Source organism: Rhyacophila brunnea, unplaced genomic scaffold (assembly GCF_057557595.1).
Source record: "Rhyacophila brunnea isolate RB1 unplaced genomic scaffold, BYU_Rbru_1.0 scaffold_60, whole genome shotgun sequence".
Classification (NCBI taxonomy): Eukaryota; Metazoa; Arthropoda; class Insecta; order Trichoptera; family Rhyacophilidae; genus Rhyacophila; species Rhyacophila brunnea.
In genome coordinates, this window is record NW_028233277.1 from 433,030 (window position 1) to 439,711 (window position 6,682).

A 6,682-nucleotide genomic window follows, 5' to 3' on the forward strand; every position below is an offset into this window, starting at 1 on the left:
TTGAGCAAGATAATAACTAAATATGTTGCGCAATAAGATCTTTAGAATCAGGTTAAAAAATATAAAAGGGGAAAATAAAATACAAATAAACTTGAGCAAGATAATAACTAAATATGTTGCGCAATAAGATCTTTAGAATCAGGTTAAAAAATACAAAAGGGGAAAATAAAATAAAAAAAAACTTGAGCAAGGTAATAACCAAATATATTATATATAGTAATCGATATTTTTACTTTAATGAAGAAAACAAAAAAAAAACTTGAACTAGTAATAAACAAATGTATTATGTTTATAATCGATATTTTTGATTTAATGAAGAAAATTAAAAAAACTTGAACTAGTAATAAACAAATATGTTTCGTATATAATAGAAAAGCCTTAGTTTTAGTGTAAAAACATAAAGGGAAAAATTAAAATAAAAGGAACTTCAACTAGTAATAAACAAATATTTTCGTAAATAAATGCAAAGCCTCAGTTCAACTTACATAAAGCAATAAAAGATGCAATATTAATCTAAATTGTATCAAAATAAGCATAAAATTTCTAAAAAAAATAACTTGTAATCATTATAATTTCTATGGTATCTATATTCCTGACATTTCTCTGTCCTCTTTTGGGATTCTCAAATGAAATAATATTTACACCAATATACATATTCTTATTATTAGCAAGATTCCTCAGGTGTATTTTTTAATATAGAATTTATAAACATACTTTTTTGACTTTGTCATCTGTTAAATTAAAAAATATTGATCGAATATTTTAAATGACTTCTAACATTATTTGATGTTAACACTTTGGAATCAAGCCAATATATCACTAAATCTTAACCCCAATTATAAAAATAATGTATTCAATTAAAAAATACGAATTAAATATTTTTACATATTTTTAAAAAATCAATCTAAGCGAAAATACTTGCTTAATATCATCTCCTATGACAAATATTATTTTATAATAATTATATTCAAAAACACATGAATATATTTTTAATATTGTACCGAAAATAAATTTGACTTTCATTAAAAAAAATTATTATCGAACAAATAACTTTTCTATTCAGAATTTAAAAATTTTATATTCAAATAATCTTTATTATTTGTGAAAATTGGGCAAATTATTTTATGTACTGCATTGTTCTCAAATTATTTTGAAGATGGCATATAACAGTCTTAAATTTTTTCAAAAAATTACAATAAATATTTTAAAAATGTGTTACTACACCAAATTCATTAATTTTATTGAGGAAAGAAGCCACGGGGCTGGATAAACTTTTAAGGTATAAAAACCACTAGAAACCACATTATGTGTTTTATAAATGAATGTTTTGGCTATTTTAATTGATTTAAATCATAATTTATATTTTCATTTTTGTAATATACCATTGATTTGCGAAAAATAAACGATTTTATTCTTGCTGAGCATCACCAATAAAATTTACAAAGGAATATTTAATATATTCTAGCAACCTTATTTTTAAAAAATTAATACCATTTATATTAAGATATTATGTGTCTATCTATATTTAATTATCTGAAAATATGGACTTTTAAGTATAAAGATAAAAATCAACATTGTTAAACATAATATTAAATGTTTAATAGTAAATTAGTCTCTATTTAATGATTTGTTCTATATTGGATATAGTTTATATGCAAAACTTCGTTTGATAACATAAAATACATCTTAAGACCATAATAAGCATACATAAAATATAGATAAATTTTAAGAATTATCTAAATATTTTTACATGCTCTTATGTATATGGATTTATTTTAAGGCCCATATGAATTATGATTAATATATCAATCATAATAAATTCTCACTATAAAAAAATCCCGTACTAACTTAATAAATCCAGATAAGATCAAAAAGGAATTTTTACACATAATTATTATATTAGTAAAAAAAATATAGGTAAAAATGTTATCTGTAGAATAAGATATTGATTTTATTATATTTTATTATATTATATGAATTTATGTATAAATATACATCCTGAATGGAACATAAGCCATTCTATTTTTATAAATTTTAAATGCCGTTTTTCTTTCTATATCTTAATCCCGAATCATAAAAATCTACATCCTGAATGGAACATAAGCCATTCTATTTTTATAAATTTTAAATACCGGTTTTCTTTCTATATCTTAATCCCAAATCATAAAAATCTGCATCCTGAATGGAACATAAGCCATTCTATTTTTATAAATTTTAAATACCGGTTTTCTTTCTATATCTTAATCCCAAATCATAAAAATCTGCATCCTGAATGGAACATAAGCCATTCTATTTTTATAAATTTTAAATACCGGTTTTCTTTCTATATCTTAATCCCAAAGTATAAATAACATTTCAATAGGTCTTATCTAGTGAGCGTAAACATTTTATTTTTTTTTAGGTATAAAAAACATTTTTTTCATTTCTAAGATTTTTTCACTCCAATTCCAAATTCTAATTCAATGCAAAAAATATTTTGAGAACAAAAAATGAATGTTTTTATTGGCTTTATATAAATCATTCTCATTATATTTTGATTTTAAAGCACGTGCTTTGATGAAATCAAGTGAATAATAATATTGTGCACCCAACTTAATATTCATTTTATGCATGTAAACCTACTATAATAGTCATTATATCAATTTTTTGAAATTGAATATATTTCGAATAACGTTTTTTAAAATAAAATAACTTAAATTAATATAAAGACCCATATTTTTTTTATTTCGCATTATGATGCAAATATTAATCCTTTTTTTTATAGTTTAGGTGTATAAAAGTATTTTATTTATAACAGAATCTCTTTGGAATGAAAGAGCCAATTAAAAATACTTCGTGTAGATACTATATATGAAAAGTACCATGTTTTTTAAAACCCCTGCAAAAATAAATTTATGGTCATTAAAAATATTAGACACTATTAACATTTCTACATAGCAAAAAATATAACAATAGAAGTTTTTTTTTGAAATATTTTTATAAACAGCTAACAATCGATGATGTGTATTGGAATTTTTACATAAATATACTATAAAATTATGTAATTACCAGCTTTGACATGATAGACCTCTAAAAAAACAGAAATATTTATGGCCTTTTTTTGGACTTGTAGGCTTGAGAACTAAAACACAAATTCTTTTCAATAGAAGTTTTTTTCTAAGGAAGCCTCCTGATAATGATCTTTAATAAAATGTAATATCAATATATGATTTTTTATTCTATCAATAATTATTTTTAAATTATTTTGAAACATGATTTTTGGAATAAAAGTAAAGTAATTTTATGATAAGTGTATATAGTTTATAAGCATGAAACCAGTTTTTTTTTTGCATAAGATCTACATATTATTTTGTTTTTTCATGATAAATAATCATGGATCAATAAACTGTAAATTAAAGTTGGTTTTGTTTCCTTAACAATATTATAATATTAATATAAATAATATTTAATCATAAAATAGAAAAGATACCGACTTATAGGTGGAATTTTTTTCGGTTATAAATTTATCAAGCAAAACTTCAATAAAAAAAAGATGCTTAAAAATCGTATTTATAATAAATACTAAGAATTTTTAAAAAAAAACTTTAATTTAAATGTAATGGAACATGTTCCTGATGAACTCCAAGACTTTCTCCTGTTTTTATCTTTAAAAGCTGAAATAGCCGTAGTTCTTGCAAAATAAGTTTTTAAATTCTTCACCTTCAAACCATTCTTTACAACCATAATATACTTTAAAAAAATAGTGAGCTTATAAAGTGCTCATTGATGAATCGAATAAGAACAAAATTCCGATGAAAAGTCTGTAATGGCTGTACGAAGAAATGTACTGCAAAACAAATAAAAGTTGAAAATAAATTTAATTCATTTTTTCTGTTACGCAAGACAACTATATTTACCAACATTTACAATATCTTACTATGTATCCTATAGTATATGTTTTCTTAACATCCAGTTTTAAAAATTCATATCTGAAAGTCGTGGCTAAAATTATTAAAAAAATAAATTTAATGTTATCAGAAGGTTTTTCACCGTATTTATTCATAGCTTTTGAGCGGAAAAATTGAATTCTGTGTGCTATACTAATATTTGTTATAACTAAATTGCATGACAAATATATGATTATATATACAAATCGGCTTCGAAAAATGCCATTTATTCTTCTAATAGCAGTGATTTAGAACATTCAAGGTATTTCTTTGAATTTTTCAAGCATAATTTACTGAAAATTGCACATTTTATGTTTCTGTATGATGATAAAATAATTTAACGTATCTTGATGATTCAAATTTTATTTAGAAATAAATAATTTGTAAATTTAAACTAGTTACGTGTGTTTTTTCCTTTCCCATACAATTGACACTAAATATATCCTTATTATATGCACAAAAAACGCTATTAAACTTCTCTATTATTAACAATTTATCATTTCATCAAGTTTTGAACAGTGAATGAAATTGTTGGAAATCTTATGGAATAAAATGGTTTTTTTAAAGATAGGAAATGATGCACGTCCTACATTTCTTATATTTTTTTTTTATATTCATGTACTTTGTGTATTTTAGTCCATAATGTATTAAATTGGCTAAAAGCTATTTAAAATTAAAACATAACTAAAAATCAAAAATTAGATTTTATTTTGTTTTTGATTTGCACATTTAGATAATTATAATATTAAAAATTACATATTGCATTTTGAATCCTTCAACATGGCATGTGATATTTGCAATGAAAGAAATGCAGTGTTGATAAGACCAAAAAATTCATCCAAATTATGTAAATTGTGTTTTACAAACGTTTTAGAAGAAGAAATACACTCAACAATCCAAAGCAACAAAATATTTGAGAGAAATGAAAATGTCGCTGTTGCAATATCCGGAGGAAAGGATAGCACAGTACTTGCACACATTTTGAATACATTAAATAAAAAACACGATTACGGAATAAATATCTATCTTTTAAGTGTAGATGAAGGAATTAAAGATTATAGAGATCATTCACTCAAAACGGTAAAAGAAAATCAAATAGAATACGATCTTCCACTTAAAATAGTTTCATATGAAGATTATTTCAATTTATCGATGGATGAGGTTGTTAAGAAAATCGGAAGAAAAGGGAATTGTACTTATTGTGGTGTTTTTAGAAGACAGGCTCTTGAAAAGGGATCAAAGGAATTGGGTGTTTCACAAATAATAACTGGGCACAATGCGGATGATATGGCAGAGACAGTCTTAATGAACTTACTACGTGGGGATCATAAAAGACTCAAACGCTGTACCCAGATAAAGACAGCATCACAGGGCAATAATCTTCCAAGAAGCAAACCGTTTAAGTATGTGTTTGAGAAAGAAATCGTGATGTATGCATTTTATAAGAATTTGAATTATTTTAGTGTTGAGTGCACTTATTCTCCCGGAGCTTATAGGGGACATGTGAGGTTGTTTGTTAAAGAACTTGAAAGGAAAAACCCACAAATTATTCTAAATATTATTAAGAGTGGGGAATATTTTGAAAAAAATGATGAATTCATAAAACTTTTTAGTTGCCCTCAATGTGGGGAAACAACTGCTGTTGAAAACAGAATATGTAAAGCATGCGAATTGATTACTATATTAAATAAATATTAGAGCAAATCTAGAAAAATTCTAATTATTTGTAAGATTAATTTCAAAAGAGATCCTTAGGATATTAAAATAGTTTTTGGATAGCTTTCTTTGGGAAAAACATGCTTTTTAAAAGTTTGATTGCTTATAATAATCGTAATATAATATTGTTCATCTCTCAACTTTAATATATAACTCTAAAATATCGTGTATATAGATAGTATTATCGAGTTTTTACGCCATAAATTGTTTTTATTCATTTTTGAAAGGGCTTTTTATTTTATTTACTAAATATTACACGGGTTTTATCTAACTATATGCCTCACATGATATTTTATTTCCAAGTAAGAATGATGAAAATATTTGATGTCTTTTTCTGAATACCTGTTCATACAATTTATTGCCCCTTAGCTAATATTTTCTTCTTAAAAATACTGTAATTCTGAAATAAAACTTCTAAGTCCATATTTAGAAATTGGATGATTGTATCTCGGTATAATCATCTACATTAATAATAAAGGTATATTCAGTATAAAATGGCAATCTTACATATTTTATCTATAAAAAACCATTTATTTTTTATTATACTAATAATAAATTCAAATATTTATAATCAGTGAAAACTATAATTCATGAAATATTGGCAAAAGGGTTTCAAAATAAGAGCTAATTGGGTCAAATAATTGATTGATAGGAACATTAGAATCTAGATTTTATAATATTTTAAGTTTCATGTTTATCTATAAAAAAAGATGCAATCTTTTTGAAAAATGTATTTTAAAAATCATAATTTTATTGGTTTAGCATCCTTGTTTCTAAGCATATACAGTAATGCAATTTATAGTCCTCCTATAGCAGGAGAAGCTGCTGCTGCAAGAGTTGCCAGGCAAAAAATTTTAGCGGAAGGATTACCATTAGCTTGAAAAAAATGAGCAATATAAATCAATAAATTACAATATATATTTTTTTGAATTTTAAAAATCACTTTTTTTAAATAATATATTGACATAAACGATGTTGTTTGCACTACCAACCCATAAAAATATAAATAAATGACATTATAACACAAGTAAATCTACATA

General features: G+C 23.8%; 1 pseudogene; it reads left to right on the forward strand.

Moving 5' to 3' along the window:
• Positions 1–4,706: 4,706 nt before the first annotated feature.
• Positions 4,707–5,624, forward strand: LOC147065049 (cytoplasmic tRNA 2-thiolation protein 1 pseudogene; annotated as a pseudogene).
• Positions 5,625–6,682: the final 1,058 nt, after the last annotated feature.